The sequence below is a fragment of the Thermobia domestica genome, chromosome 16 (genome assembly GCF_964235325.1).
Source record: "Thermobia domestica chromosome 16, izTheDome1.hap1.1, whole genome shotgun sequence".
NCBI classification, from domain to species: domain Eukaryota; kingdom Metazoa; phylum Arthropoda; class Insecta; order Zygentoma; family Lepismatidae; genus Thermobia; species Thermobia domestica.
In genome coordinates, this window is record NC_137469.1 from 121501510 (window position 1) to 121518641 (window position 17132).

The 17132-nt window shown below is 35.8% G+C and overlaps 1 long non-coding RNA gene across 1 annotated transcript in view; it reads left to right on the top strand.

Annotated features, from left to right (window-relative positions):
* The first annotated feature begins 392 nt into the window (after positions 1–392).
* The window catches only part of LOC145672802 (uncharacterized), a 191980-nt gene continuing 175240 nt past the window's right edge, over positions 393–17132 (top strand). The window contains exon 1 of the long non-coding RNA XR_014128668.1: positions 393–520. This is a non-coding gene — a long non-coding RNA (uncharacterized LOC145672802). The remainder of the gene's footprint in view (positions 521–17132) is intronic.

The window sequence follows — 17132 nt, forward strand, 5'->3', positions numbered from 1 at the left end:
TGTGGTAGCAACTGTACAAAGAAATCAAACGAACAACACATAGACACTATGAGCAAATAATAATACGCACCATTAATATTATTAAAAATAGAAACTATTGTAAATCACACGTACCATTAATATTTTTCATAATAATCAAAACAATAATAAAGAACAATTGAATTGCGCGTTAGTTTTCGTAAAGACTGTTTTGGCGCTGCTATTGAGACAACAATATCCCACGTGTTTATGAAAGTCGGTCATTGTTTCAGTCCATGTTGTTCTGACGGGTTTATAACACGCCCTGATACAGTGCGTATATTATCACTTTAAAAATGTATGATTATCTTTCAGAATTCTGTTTTAAAACAGCTGCAATCAAAGTGCTTCATAACTAGTTTTTAAATCACAAAATCTTGCAATTCTTTGAAACTTTTCTCGTAGATACTATCATCAAATTGTTATCGCCTGTTGTTGAGCTGTGTTCTGTGTATGAGTAACCAGTAGACAACACGTGTGGCTGGATCATCTGTCAGGAAAGGTAAGTGTACGTACTTGTAGTAGTGAATTCTAGGACGTGATCTTGCAAAATAGGAAGTTACTGCGTTCAATCGAAAAATATATCACCAAGCACCAGGCACGTAGCCAGGATTTCGTAAAGGGGAGGTCCGTGACATGAAGTGCTGTGGTCATCACGCCAGAGGCTCGATAATTCTAAACTATTTTACTGGAACATATGTTGGTTCGTTTAGTAATGAGGGGAGGGGGCGTGATATGAAACACTGAAGGCCCAGGTGTTCCATCAATTTAAACAACTTTACTGACAACATATGTATAGTAGTATGTTAGGACAATAAAATATGAGGATATGTTAGTATTTTAATAACAAACTATAAAAAAGTTTCGAGTAAAAGAATAAAAAAAGTCCTCAAAAAGATTTTACATTATTTCCGTTTCTTCCTCTGTTAATTCAGATATGACAATTTTCCTTTCATTATGACCTCAACTATTATAGAAGTACATATCCACTACTATAAAATGTACAGAGAGTCCATAAAGTCCTGCAGGAAAGTAAAACTCAAAAACTTCGAAACCGTTACGTTTAAGTGTATAAATTTTTAGGGTTGGAAGAAGGGAAGTTTAAAGTTTTGTTCTGGCCACAATGCTCGATGACGTTTGCGCTGGTAATCACGTGACTTAAGATGGCGTCTATTAAAAGGCACAATGTGTTTTGTGGTTTGCAGAATTAAAATCTTCCGTTTCAGTGCGGAGAAAGTTCTAAACAACGTATGGGAAACACGCCCAGCAGAAACAAGTATCAAGAGGTGGTATGAGAAGTTCAAAGAAACGGGAAGTGTGTCAGACTTACCACGCAGTGGAAGGCCAGGAACGAGTGACGATGTGATTCATACGTTGCAGGACAGCGTAGCCAGGAGTCGAATGAAGTCGCTTAAACGTAGGTCATTGAAACTGGGAATACCAAAGTCAACGTTACACAAGATCGTACGCAAGAATTTGAAGGTCCGGCCCTATAAGTTAAAATTTGTGCGCGAGCTGATAGAGGAAGACTGTGGAAGATGAGAATGGAATCTTGTGAGTCAATGCTTACTCGCTTACAAAAAGTAACTCCTTTATATTATACTCCATCAAATTGATTAATGGATCTTGTATTTGTCATTCATGAAATCATTTGGAGTTGTGTTGAACTCCTTCAATATTTTTGTTGAATATTTTTTTAAAGAACAAAAATGAATGATTAACTTAACGTTACTTAAAATAAGGACATGCGTATTGTCGACGCAGTAGATTAATCTCAGTGGTTCTCAGCGGATGTGTCGCGACATACTGGGTGTGACACGCAGTCCCCTAAGGTGTGTCGCGAAATTTTAAAATTTAAAAATCATGAAGAATTTAATTAAGAAAACAGACTATACCAGTCAACACCTCCAGTGGTAGCAATAATGCTTAGTGCTATATATATAATCATTATAAAAACTAATTGGTTTCACTATTATAACAGATATTATTATTATTATTATTATTATTATTATTATTATTATTAAATCTATTATTTATAATAAAAACATCAACAAGTGTGTCGCGATACCCTGGAAATTCAGTAAAGTGTGTTGCAGGCCCGGACTGGAGAGGGCAGGAGGGCAAGGATCCCTGCCGGGGCCCTATATAATAATGAATATTGAACAACATGGAAAGTAAAGTAAGACGTGTCTGCTGTGTTGGAGTACCTAGGTATAGTTAGTTACTCGTAGTTTGTTCCGTTCCCAGAGTTCGGTGGCCCCCAGCATTAAATGTAGTCTTGGTGTCCCATTATTCGAAGGAAACTAACAGTATTATAGTGTCCTGTTTGGGGCCTAGTAAGAATATATTTCAACAATATGAAGAATGGGACCCCAGCATCATATAGTCTAAGTGTGTATTGAGTCCCATGAATGCCTAAATGAGACTGACTTTCATAAGATCCTGCTAGGGCTCTTTGTTAGTCGTTTGAAAAGTGGAGGCGCGAGTTTTTCTCAATACACGATAAAACGAAATGCGTCAGAATTAAGTAATTTTCAGTTTCTTGGCGTTTTTATGATATTCTGGTGTATTTTCATTGGTTTCCGTTGCGCGATAAAACGCGAAATTTGCAGTTGTACGCGAAATTTGTAACAATACGCGATATAACACGAAATTTTAAAAATATTTTTTCATTAATTTAAAAAACGCCAGTTTTGTACCGACGGAATGGTAGAACGTGGCATGAACGGTGCATTTTGGGTGGTTCGGACACGGCTATAGAGAATATGTTGCAGGGCCTCTGGCGAAAAAAAACTAAACCACACTTACGTGGCTTACCAAGTGGAAAGAGGGCTAGTGTTGAATGTGACTTTAAAAAATGTGCAAAAAGATCATACTTGAAGCTTTCTTCCCAAACAAAAGACTCGCAAACTACAGTGGTATTTAGTGCTTTGGAAAAGCTATTTGATCCTTCTGTAATTGCAGTAGCAGTGAATCAAACATTGTTGCGTTAAATATTTTTTTAACTTTGCTTTCCTTAAAATAACAAATATATATATATATATATATATATATATATATATATATATATATAAGTATTTGATTAGGAAGTACCGTATTTGGAGTTTTACAAAGTAGTCTATGAACTCTTGACAAGTGATTCGTCTGGAAAATGCAATGTAGTGAGTGGTTTGAAAGGACGAAAGTTTCGGAAGTGATGATTGTTTGAAGTTTGTTGTAAGTGCACTTAAATATGTGTGGCTTCCAACAAGTTTTTTTTTTTTTTTTTGTTTTTTTTTTTTTTTTTTTGGTGCCAATTGTGAGTTTTTTTTCTTCAAGTATGGACTCGTGATAAGTGATAAACGTACAACGATGAGGGAAGAAAATATGGAAACATGTAACATGCTTATGTTTAATGCTTAAATGTAACTTGTGCCTATGTGTTTCAGAAGACAGCAAAACTTTCCTACTCATAGTAAGATTAGTTACTGATTTTCCTTCAGTTTGATTTTTAAAAAAGTAATTTTCTATAAGTAAAATTTACAATGTCATGTGAAATATTCATTGTATTTTGTTTATAAGTAGTTGTTTATTTCTGTAGTGATCTATGAATAGAAGGAACAATTATTTTAAAAATGTCAGGGAATATCTTTTCCGCAAGAGCTACAAAATGCGAAACTTTATTTGGAAAATGCGACAAAACGCGAAATGTGAAAAACGAAACGCGAAATATTGAAAAGTTATTGCAACACCATAAAGAAACAGGATAGGTCCCCACCTTCGGGCCTCATTACCACGCGTAAATGAAGTTGACAGCATTATGAAGGAAAGCCAAGGTTTTTGCAAAGGTTTTACAAGAGCTTATTAAATTTCTTGTTCTTGTTGTTGTTGTTGTTGTTGTTGTTCTACTACTACTACTACTACTACTAATAATAATAATAATAATAATAATAATAATAATAATAATAATAATAATAATAATAATAATAATAATAATAATAATAATAATAATAATAATAATGTGAGTTAATCCAAGTAAGGTTCCTGCTGGGGCCCTATACCCCCAGTCCGAGACTGGTGTGTTGTCAGTCAAAAAGACTGGGAACCACTCAGCAATCATACGCTGTCATACATATATCCTACGTTTCGCTTGTTAGGATCTTGCCACCCAAAAGAAGTTTGGTTTAAATTAGTAGAACAATAACAAGCAGACAGAACATCACATTAATAAGGGACAGTTGGTGAGAGGCGAAGCATAATATCGATGGCATAGTCGATAGTCTTCATAACTATTCTAACTGGCAACACTTACTTTATTCTATTCCCCTAACTCATCCCTTCCCCTCCTTTGCTCTGTCCGTTATCTCTGCCCCCTTCTCCGACGTAAAAGTGTGCTCCTACGTCGTACAACGGCGAGTTTGTTTGATTTGATTTTAGTGTACCGTTCCTTTCAGCAGTGAGACTATATGAGACATTGACCTAGAGATTAACGTGGGATCCGAACCACATGAGCTCTTGCCGGGACTCGAACCCTGGTTTCGATGTAACTACGGGCTGCAAACGGGGCTTGTGCCCCGGGCGCTGGATTGGGAGGACGCAAAACTGGACAAATATTTGTGGGAGTATTTTGGTTTTGGTTGGTCAGGGGGCACTAAGGCGAGTTCTTGCTCCGTCAACAACTAGCGTATTTGCGTCGCTGTTCCCACACCAAAAGCGCGTACGCTTATTTAGCCACGAGGAGTTAACGGCCAGTTGGAAATTCTACATTATTAGCGTCATAAGATGAGACATTAGCTACGGTGTATATCTCATTAAACTGAACAATCCGATATAGGCGAGTAAATCATTATGCGTAGTTTACGAGGAAATGAAGAAAAGCAATAGTTTGAAAACCTAACAAATAACATTGCCAGATGTACACTACGTCAAGAGGTTTGATTTGTATAGTGTGATATTTTCTCAATATTGAAACCAGTAGTGGTTGCTGATTTCTACTACCACTTCCGGTTGTAGTAAAAAGATTCTTGGAAGGCTTAAATTGATTGCACAAGTCTGCTTCTTGCTACTCATTGGACCTACTGTTTTTATTCCATAATGATCAACTTTAAAACCGGAGCTGTTTTATTTGAGCCACTTCCAATTTGAATAGAGGACTTAATGAGCAGTGTTGGGTAAGTTACTTGTAAAATGTAACGCGTTACAAGTTACTTTACTTTCTCTTAAAATGTAACGCGTTAGTAACGCGTTACTTGCCCCCAAAAAGTAACTGTTACTTTACTTCGAAAGTAACGCGTTACTAACGCGTTACTTTTAGGTCCGAAACTAAAAATGTGAAAAAAAATATGACTTAAATTTTCCGTACTACTATTACTACCGCTATTATTATTATTATTATTATTATTATTATTATTATTATTATTATTATTATTATTATTATTATTATTATTATTATTATTGCACGTTCTGAATCGCTTTATGTAAATGCAAGGACAATTTTTTACTTGATATATGAACATTTTCATATAATGTAACATTGATAAAATGCCATACTGCGTTACTCGTAGGGATGGACACGAGCGAGTTTTCTTTGACACTCGATTCGACTAGAAACAGACATCTTTGAACTCGACCCAAGAACTCGACTCGAAAAATTTCCTCCAACTCGGCTCGAATTGGGATCAAGTTTCGAGTCGACTCGAGCCAAATCCGGTGTGTAGTTTCGAGTACACTCTTGAAGTATATTACATAGACAGTATAATTATTATCAATGACACTACTACTACTACAACTTATTATTATTATTATTATTATTATTATTATTATTATTATTATTATTATTATTATTATTATTATTATTATTATTATTATTATTATTATTATTATTATTTTAACAACACTGTATATAAAACGAAAGATAGAAGGTTTGTATTTGAATACTAAAAAACTAGTTGATTGCCAACCTCGGTAGTCGTGGAGTCTAGGAGTCAAAGACATTGTTCACGAGCTTCTGAATTTGGGTTGAGGGTCTAGGTTGAGTATTCGAGCTCGAGCCAAACACTGTTAAAAGTTGGAGAGCACTGGCCAAATATCTTCAAAACTGCTCGGCCCGGGTTTAGAATTGTCAACGACTCGTGCAGCTCGGCTCACAGGTCATTCACTATTGACCCGAACCGAGAAGTAAGCCGAGCCAACAGCTCACCCAACCGATTCGGCTCAGTTGAACCGAACCGAGCAAATGGCTCATCCCTACCAAGCCAGATTGAGCCGATGGCTCACCCCAAGTGAGCCGGCTCGAGCCATCTTCTCAGTTGAGCCGAGCCGAGCTGAGATTGTTATAAAAAAATCTCTTTGATCTCGCTATCGAGATGAGACGAGATGCAAGCCGTGTCCCTTCTCGTGAACAACACTAAAAGTATTCCATATTACTGTTTAGCTTATCTACATTTCTCATGACTTTCGTTTTCCAGTGTAATCAGCCCATGATTTCAAGATGACTTAAAACGAACGAACTATTTATAAACTCGACTGGACTCGAAACTCGACGCGAAAAACTGAATCGGCTCGGAACTCGACTCGAGGATATTACCCTTGACTTGACTCGAAACTCGACTTGAATTCGAGTCGAGTTTTAGCTTGACTCGTGCTCATCCCTATACGTTAGAAAAAATGATTGCTTATTATTATTCTGTTAAACTAATTACATAATAATAACAATGTTGTTATGTAAAATTAAAAATAAAGAATATAGAGAAACATTACACTACTCTATAATAATCAACGGGACTCTAGAATAAGCAAATTGATCTGAAAGAACTCCAATATTACATACCATCAGCAAGCTATTTTCTAGTAATAAAGCAGCTCATCAGAACACAGTTTATTCATATTAATCCCTTATTGTAAATCGTTAATTATGGCACCCTAGTTGATGATAAATATTTTCTGCCGGGACACTTCAGACACTTTGCTTTTAAATTCTGTCCACCATCATCCTCAGCTCTTAAGAGAAAAGTATTCTTTCAAATGTTCGAACGGTAAAATATTTTCGTTCTTCATCTTTATAAAAACAACACCAATCAAAGTAAAATAGACTACCGGTATCATTGCACTCCTAGTTCACTCACTGAATGTATTGATTTGGAGCTGTCAAAATCTACGACAAAATCTTCCAGGTGCTTGCAATCAGTACACGTGATTTCCCTAAGGCTGTCCTCATCTTCAAAAAACAGCAAGTGGCACTATGAACTTATCTGTTTCTCTCTGTGTCTATGACTGTCGGTCACTGACATACGTAGTTCATGCTCGATTGTTTCATTCTGAGAAATTCACTTACAGGAAAGAAACATTTGTTTCCGAAAAAAATTACATATATTGTAGTTACTCATCCGAAATGTAACGCGAAAAAAGTAACGCAAACTAGGTACGTTACTTAAAAATTTGTAACGCGTTACCGTTACAGTTACTTTGGGAAAAATGTAACGCGTTACTAGGAAACGTTACTTAAAAAGTAACGCGTTACAAGTAACGCGTTACTTGCGTTACGTTACTTCCCAACACTGTTAATGAGAACTAGAGGACTAGAGGAATGTTAACCTTTCTACACTCGCCAGGGATCTGAACGAAATCGCAGACTCAATTTGGGGACCCGGTGACCCCCTAATTATCACAAAATCGTGATTGATACATCGTTGGAAAGCTTGTGGAACACAAATTCGAACGAGCTAACATTTGTGCAGTTCTCGCTTTATTCGAACAAGAAGAAGAAACAAAAAAGTCTTTTAAAATATGAAAAAGTAGAATTTGGGTAGTAAAAAATATGAAAAAGTAGAATTTGGGTAGACCTGGCAACCCTTCCAATCACGCTACACTGACAAAATGATGCTAATATGTAGGCAACACACTTGTGACAATATTTTAAAAAGTGGTAGGCACTGCTGTAATACAAAGCGAGATAAAAATTCAGAACGATTGTTTTTTTTTTTTTTTTTAAATAAAAACGCACTGTATACCGTTTTCGAAGGCCTATTGCAGACCATCGCGTTGGCGGCCCTAACAGCGTCGCAAATCTGTCTTCAACATTCGGAGGGGAACGAGTAAGACCGTTTCCATGATTTTTTTTTAAAAGCGAGGCTCAAAATATTTATAAAGTTGAAAAACAATGCTGTGGACCAGGGAAGCAGAGTTGTCTTCAGTTTGAAATATTAAAGAACACGATTCTTTTTTTAAAAAATGAAACAAGCCAAGGGACATCAATTTCATCTCACTTTCCTTTCTGGCAATCGGGCACAAATCATCACATTTCTCCTCAAAAACACATTTCAAATCGGATTATTGGGGGAGGGACGGTCTCACCTAGTTCCAAGATTGCGGGACATTTCACCCCATCCCTCGGGATTTGCGCTAGTGTGCCCTGGTGACCCCGCTAATTATTAGAGAGTCATAATTGATACATTATTGGAAAGCATATAGGGCATAGATTCCTTTTGTGGAACAAACAAAAAAAAAATCTCTCTTTTCCACTTGTCAACAACCACCGGAAATCCAGTAAATAATGGCGTCCTCGCTGATTTTCTATTTTCATCGTAGCTTGTAGACAAGAATGCATGGGTCAAAATATTCTTTTCTTCATACAAGAAATTATTGTCAGTTTGTGTGTGTGTCTGTGTGTGTATGAAAGAACAAAGAATTTTTGTGTTTTACTGAGAAGTAAAGCATAATAAATTTATTTTATGTAGGAAGTATTCTCAAAAAATATTTTGTGTAGAAGAAAAATTCATTGAATTTAACATCCCTCCCTCACCATAGTATCACCTTATATGCACATCATTTTTGCTGCACACATCATGTACAGCGACAAGAGTTATACTTCTAGAACAATTCAGAGAAAAGATGTCTTATATGGAACCGTCCTGGAAATAAATGAAATTTACGAATGAATAAATGAACAAAAACTGAGACTCAAAGAAATTGGCCAGCTTTGTCCCCCTTCTCCCTCCTATAAGCAAGAAGTACACATACAAAGTATTACTATGTAGTGGAGTACTTCATTGCTTCATATACCGTATATTTAGCTTCATATTACTATGTAGTGGAATCGAACCTGGGTCTCTGGCGCTGAAAATGCGAACGCTAACCATATAGCCACGAAGGAGCTCTATCAGACGGGGTATATATATATATATATAATCTACATTATAAAAATGAGAGTGATTATGTTGTGACTTAATCTCATGGACCAACCGACCAATCTCTATCAAATTTTCAACAATGATGAGGTTCGGGCCTGGGATGGCTTTCATCGTTTCACTTTGACGGATCAATGTAGGAGAGGATGAGGAGGGGATGTATATATATATATATATATATATATATATATATATATATATATATATATATATATATATATATAGTGTAGTGCTATTCTATTTTTTTAACAACCGGTTATAGGTCTATATTTAGAGCGAGAGAGTAGGTGGATAGATATTACCTTCTTAGGAAACAAACCATACAAGGTAGAGAGAAGCAAAATTTTTAGTGGACAAGTGACAAGAAGTGACCTACATATCATCCTAATACAAGGTGATGTGACGAAATTAGGTGACACTGCGAATATCTTGGAAACAAATTACCCAAGAAGGTTGTCAAAAAGTATTGTGACGATCTTAATCCAGCAATTGATCGATAATTGTTGATAATAGTATGTATGCTTTTGAGCCTCACCACTACACTCATGTGATTCAGTTCTCATTCTCTATATCTGAGCATTTGAGATTAAGAAATAAACGCTTGTATCTTGTTCTGACAGATCATATGTTTAACCCTGTAGATGTAAAAGTTTCTTAAAAACAAATATACTTAAACTAAAATTGACTGCTCTTTGGTATAACTTGGTAAAATTTACTGTTATGTTTGAGTAAAACAATTTGTTCTGCGAACTCGGAATATTTTAACAACGATGCTATCCGAAGTAAGTTAATAACACTTGAACCACCCGACCAATCTATCAAATTTTCAACGTAGATGTTCGGGCCTGAAATGTTTTTTTTTTTATCATTTCACTTTAATGATGCAACTTAGGGGGGTGGGGAGGAGGGAGAGATATATAAGGAAATGAACATGAAAGTGACTGTCTTTGTCACTTCATCACTTTTAAGGGGGAATGTCCGTGTTTGAGGTCAAAATTTTCGATTTTTGCAAAGTATCATTTTCAGAATCTACGGTCTTTGAAGTTTCATTGCTGGAAGTTTCGTGTTCGTATGACATCAGGTTCCCTTCGAGAAATACAAATTATTGTATACTCCCGTTGTATTTTCAGGCTTAGATATATCTATTTTTAGTTTTGACGTTCATTTTCAGGTTGTTTGAAAATCCCACTCTTCTGTAATGATGTAATAAATATATTTTTTGCTTTGTCGTTCCAAAAAGAATACACACATCATTTTGCTTTGTGTTGTTTACTGTTCTGCGTTCACAGTTCTTTGTTTTCCTTATTAGTCTGTGTTAGTAAACTTAGTGCACGGGAAAATTGGATGAAAGTGCTCCAAAATAAAGTGGAAGCAATAAGACTTTGAATAGATATTCTTCCAAAACTAGGCATGCGATATAGGCCCTATCGTTTTATTTTCTTTCAAACATAACAAGAATCAGCTCCCTACGCCAATTGGATCAAAAGCAGTGCTGTCCGAAAGTTTCGAGCATGTATCAAAGTGGACGATTTTTTCGCATTTATGAGCCACCTTAATTCAGAAACATCCTCACACAGGAAGCCACAACTGTGCACATTTCATATCTCGACAATCCCTACGAAATACTAAAATTTGTTAAAAAAAATTAAGACGGTCAGATTGCGGGCTTTGTTGATTTAACATGGATTGGCCCATTTGCGGGTTCTAAAATCATACAAATTGCAGTGTATGATGCTGTTCTGTGTTTTAATAGTGGCCGTGAAGTAATCACTGATGTTCTGGAAAAGATGGGAACTTCAAGCAATGAATATACCTCCAAACTACTGCGGGACATGGACAGAATAAGTATGACAAAATCTGAGTTGGCAATGCTGAAGCTTACAAAAGAGTCAAGAATGAAGGAAAAAGGTGTAGAAGGGATGAAGAAGACACAACCGAAGACGAAGAACATGGTTATGGTGCTTTCCGAATGTTGTGGGCCGCTTTATTGATGAAAATCCATTGTGAATTGTAACTTTTAATTTCTCAAAAGCATTTTTGGACATCCAAGTACCATTTTCTCACAAACTATTAACGCTAAAGTTGTCAAATTTAGCATAACTCTTACTTATATGTGCCTCTATTTACTGAACTAGAACTATTGCATAGTTTCTTTATTTCTCTGAATTACTCTTTGGTGAATATAAAAAATCATAATAATAAAATTCATCGATTTTTTTCAAAAGTAATTATTAGCTGTATATGCAACCTAGAAAAATAATCCTAGTTCAGTAGCATTATCAGCTAGTGTAGTGTGCGTGGTATAAAAATTAAACGAATCCCGTCAGCAGTTTCCAAGAAAAAGGTAGAAACACTTTCAGAGCTCTGTTAAAAAGTTGAGCCCATGCAATATGCGTAAAAGGCAAGATAGAGGGAGAAAAATTAACACCGAGATACTGAACTTCTATACACATCTACCAACCAAAAATAAAACTTCTGCAAACAATAGCAAAGAATGGGTTAGCTAATTTCTCATAATAGGTCAAAACACGGATATATCCCCTTAAACAACCCGACCGATCTCGATCAAATTTTCAGCATAAACGAGGTTTGGACCTGACATGGTTTTTATCATATCACTTTGACGATGCAACTTATGGGAGGGAGGAAATGTTTAAAGATGATCGAAAATGACCGATATTAGTGTCAAATCCATAGTTTTCGGGGTCGCTGAGATGAACAATGACACTTCCGATACCATTTAAATCCAAATTCAGCCACGCAGCATGAGGGGAGAAGGGGGGAATATAAAAAATAACTGATATCGGAGAGCACTTTACTAATAGTAAAAAGCGACTGACTAACGGAACATATTACTACTTTTTTTCTTAATATAAACCAGCGAAGCGGATAATTGATGCTAGTGAGGTATATAAAGGAGCTTTATCTAAAATTTTGATGCTATTCGATAACCACCTATTAATATGAAAATAATACTGAAATATACCCTCATGAAGAAACATATCCTCAAGAGATGACAATACATGGTGTGGTTAAGGTGGATCACTAGGTGTTCTTGGTGCTGTGCTAAACACTGCTTGAATAGTGCGACGTTGCCAGATAGTGTCGAATGTTTACTGATGAAAGATAATAAAGAAAAGTCATGGAATTATGCTTGAATACGTACTTGAGAAATTAGTTTATGATCCCTCAGCTAAGTTCCTCTTCTCGAACTGCAACGCTAGAATCCAGGAATTTTCTTATTGTGACTACCACAGTAAACGTACAAATTTGGCAGCGTACATTATGGCGTTCTGCGCAAGTTCGTTCTCAAAATCTATTTCCTTAAATATAGATTAATATTCAATTAAAATGTGAAACACAACACGAAAAACGGTCAAACAATATATCTGTTTCATAATAAGATCATTACTTTAAAGTACTTTACATATACAAATAAACATTTAATAAAACTGAGCAATTCTAGTAAAATCTAACAGCAAGTGCCATCTTCTGTGCTAATTATAAAACGAATCAAATATTTTCTTTTATTTGTTACCTTTTTCGGTATCACAATACACAACCAAATGAATCAGTGTCTTGTGTTATAGCTGAAAAATAAGTCTATCTTATAGTATAATATTTATAATATGTAACGTTTCATTGCGCAGTAGTTAAGGAAACGAGCTAAAATGTGTACTGACTTCCGGGTGATGATCCACCTTAATGGCCTATAGCATAAAATCATATGATTAGATTCAAAACTAAATTCTGTTTAACTATAGTGTCGTCGAAAGGTGAACAAAATAACATTCTTGAGGATAAACTGCCATGAATAGTTTTCGAGAAAATGTAAAAATCAAATGTATATGGCGCTAAAAGTGTGTCGTTAGGTGCCAATAAGAATAAATGGCAGTTTTTGTTCTGCTGAAGCCGATTGTACCTATTGTTGCCCGTCTTCTGCTAACCTTGTCACATATAGTGCAAATAAGTCACACAGATACTGCTAACGAATGCGCACATACTGCTTATAACTAATATATAACAGTTTTGCAGATTACTGTCATTTAGGATTGCTCTTTGTAAGTCATTTAAGATTTGTATGTGTTCTTTCATGCAACGATTTTTTCATTGACAAAGGTTGCATGTTAGGCACTTGCTTTTTGAAGACCGATACACGTGTTTTTCATGTCGCAGTGTTTTTATTTTTTTAAGAGCTGAGAGGGAGGATGTGTTTTGATTTCACCAAGTGTGCTTTGATTGTTCGACAATCGATTGAGAAATTAAGCCAAATGAAAATACGACATGAAACCACAGTATTTGTTTACTCAATAACTCACAGGAAGAATTTAGAGAAGAACTGAGGGGACTGTGCAATACTATTCAGTTTTCACAACGTAACTCGTTAAGTTTCTATCTATTATATGCATAAGAATGAAAAGAATCATGTTCGTTATCGAATCACGTGAAACTTTGCTGAACCTATTGAAATGAATTTTTGGATATAGTTAATACATTCCTCGAACTGAGCTGTTATCACGTTACTTTATACATGCATGTTCTAAGAGGAAAGGACCTTATTCGAAAAATTTAGACATTCTGCGAATTCCTCACACATGGGACATGAAACTAGATATATAAATTCCTCATAAAGAAATAAAACAAACAGATACATGTTCCAGTTCTTCTGAAAATTTCTGTTGAGCTCCCTTGTGGTTAAGCGGTTTGCGTACACGCCTTTGACGGGGAGACCTGGATTCGATTCCAAGCGGAAGGTCGTGTGTTTCGGATCTCACGTTAAACTGCAGGTCCACGTCTCATATAGCCTTGCTGCTAAAAGAGACACTAAACTAAAAATCAAATCAAATCAATTTTTTAGTTTTGAGTGAGGTCAAAGTAACATTTTATATCTATATTATATATAAATAGAGATGCAAAAAGCCGGCTTTTTTAAATCGATGGTTTTTTGCACATCAAAAGCCAGCTTTTTGAAAAAAGGGAATTTTGGAAATTTTGGCTTTTTTCGTTTTCGTGATTTTTCTATCTAAATAGCTTTCTTATAGTATACTCTATAGTTAAATAAGGTTTCGTGACCCTAAACGCCATATTTCACTCTAGAATTCACCATCATGATGGATGGAGCACATGGTTTATGAATTAAAGTAAACATAAAGTACGTAGTATTTGAGAACAATTTTAGAAGCTATTTAACTTTATTTTTAGTTATCGATATTTTTTCTTCTCTAGATCATTTCATTTTTAGTAAGCCATGTTTCATTTCTTACAGCTTAGTACTCTAGCTTCTAGCACATAATTAAACTTATGTTTTTCAATATATCCGTCAGAGCGTACGTTTCTCAATATATTTGTTAGAGCGGACTTTACATTTCTCTTATACTATAGCTGTTCAATGATTTAGCAATAATCTTCTAGATACTACCTTGAATACCATTTTATAGAAATAGAGGAAAGACGGCAAGAGCATTCAAATTTCAATTAAACTTATGTATTTTGGTAAAAAAATAATTACAACAGAAAACTTTTACATGGAACACAAAACTTGAACTCTGCGTTACGAAATGTGAGCTCTACTTTTATATACCTCTACCCTTGGAGGAAGTAGAACTCATAAAATGAAAATATCCAAATTCGTATTCTTGCCCCAGTATGTGTGGCAAGAGTTCGAAATCAAAGGGGTAAAAGTACGCTCCCAAAGGAGCATTAACACCTATCACAGACGAAAGTGCCCACTCCTTCATATGATGTGCATTGTTCAATTCATTGCATCTTGCGCACTGGGTGCATTCCTCTGTTGGAGCATCGCTGTAGATGATATTGCATAATGGACACTCGTGCACTACTTTCTCACTGACCTGATGAGTTACCTTCGGTTGTAGTTTTCTTGTTGGAAGTTCATGTTTGCCTTTGCTCTTTGCAGGCGCCATTTCAGAAGTAAGTTCTGTTTGAAAGGAGAGGATATCAGATCTCTGATTGACCTCCAAGAAGATCAAGATTTACAGGTTGAGGGCTTGGTAGCAGGCGAAGAAGGACTGACAACCACCAAAGGAGTGCATGATGTGGACGGTCCGCATAAGCTCCGGCTTACCTCCAGACAAGATCCAGCTTCACTGGTTGAAGGTTTGGTAACAGATGAGAAAGAACGAGCAACCAGCAGAGGAGTGTTTGATGTGGTTGGTCGCATGGGCTCCTCCTTACTTCCAGTGAATCCTTCGATGAAAGAATTTGGGCTCTATTCAGGTCTTCTGCTTGATTCGTTGTTTCAGGAATGCTTTCATCTTTAAGTCTACGACATTCACAGTTGAAGCAGTTGAAGGAAAAAAATCTTCAGTAAACACATCTAGATTCAGTGGGACAATTCCACATTCTTGAAAGCCGGATATTGCAATACGAATGATTGCAACTTTGTAGTAAGCCTCAGTGAACAAACTCGCAACTCGGAATTTTGTAATTGTGCGGGATGGATGATTCCTCATCCATTTATCACACGCTGTTGAATACCAGGATTTCAGCGGACCAAAAAAGGAGCGATCAAATGGTTGCAAATTATGGCTGGTATGGGGTGGTAAACTTAACATCAGAATCCCATTTTGCCTACAGAAATCAATCGCCTCGAACCCGGCAGCAATCTATCAAGTAGGTCTAACTCTTGTTTCATTCGTTTTCTGCGAAATATCAACGCAGGTGGAATAAAGGAACCAGATGCACTCACGCAGGAAACAACTGTGATGGTAACTTTACAATCACTAGATTCAATTTTATTCACAACTGATTTTTAGTCAACAACACTTTTGGACCTTTATTTGGAACCATATTTATGCCAGTTTCGTACATATTGTAGATAACCAGCAAAATCGTATGCCACTCTTCTTAGATCTTTTAAACTTAAACCACAGAAGAGTTGATCCAGTAATGTGATATACTGCACTAATTCGTTCTCCATTTCTTTGGTAAATACTGGCTTTGTTGTGCCGAAAGACGCTGTAGTTTCTCCCTGAAAAAACAAACAACGTATAGAAAAATCTTTAATTCTGCCCATATCAGTAATGATAATGCATAAGATAAAAAATCAGATAATATGTAGATCATTTATAAAAAGAATACAACCAGCTTGTTTTATCAGTTGGTTGTAGTAAAGAATGCTTGATAACTACGAGGGTAACTTGAAAAGTTCTCAGCCTACCCTTCATGAAGCTACGTATTGTCAAATGTTAGGTTAGGGTACCTTCATATATGTTTATAGGATCCCATACCAAACATTGACTAATGGAAATTTGTTATTGAAGACTTTGTCCTATTTAAAGTAAAAGAGGACAAAATGTAGCATTTGTGAAACCTGAATAAAATAAACAAGCGTGCTGTTATTCAATAACTGCAGATTTAACTGTCTCAAACTTTCATTTGTTTCGAAAACTCAAACACCACCTTAGATATTGTTATGTAAGGAGTGGTATTTAAAATAAGAATATGTCCCTTGTACATAAAATAATTTTAGGATTCTTCAGAATTCTTAACGTTATAGGCTGCATATGAGAAGTAGTATTCGTAACTTTTGCCATCACTGTCTATTACAACGGAATCCACATTCTTTTTTGATTGTTGGATATTAATGTAATAGGATATTTTTCAGAGAAAAAAGGGGCAAGAGTACGCACGCGTATCCTTGCCCCGTCGGTATCTGCGTACCCTTACCCCCTAACTACACAATGAACCTTCCCGTAATGTTGCACTGCCAACTGTTGGAAGAAAGTCAATTTACAGCAACATGTCAAACAATGGATATATGTTAGAAACTAATGCTTTACAGTACTTTGAAATCAATAAAAAATTGTGTAAGTTATACCATAAGTACTTAAGTCCCAATATTGTATCAAACTATTAGAAAAAACATGAATACTTACCTAGATAACTTGCAGTTTTCCGCAGCACACTCAAAGTTGTTTAGGTTCTAGA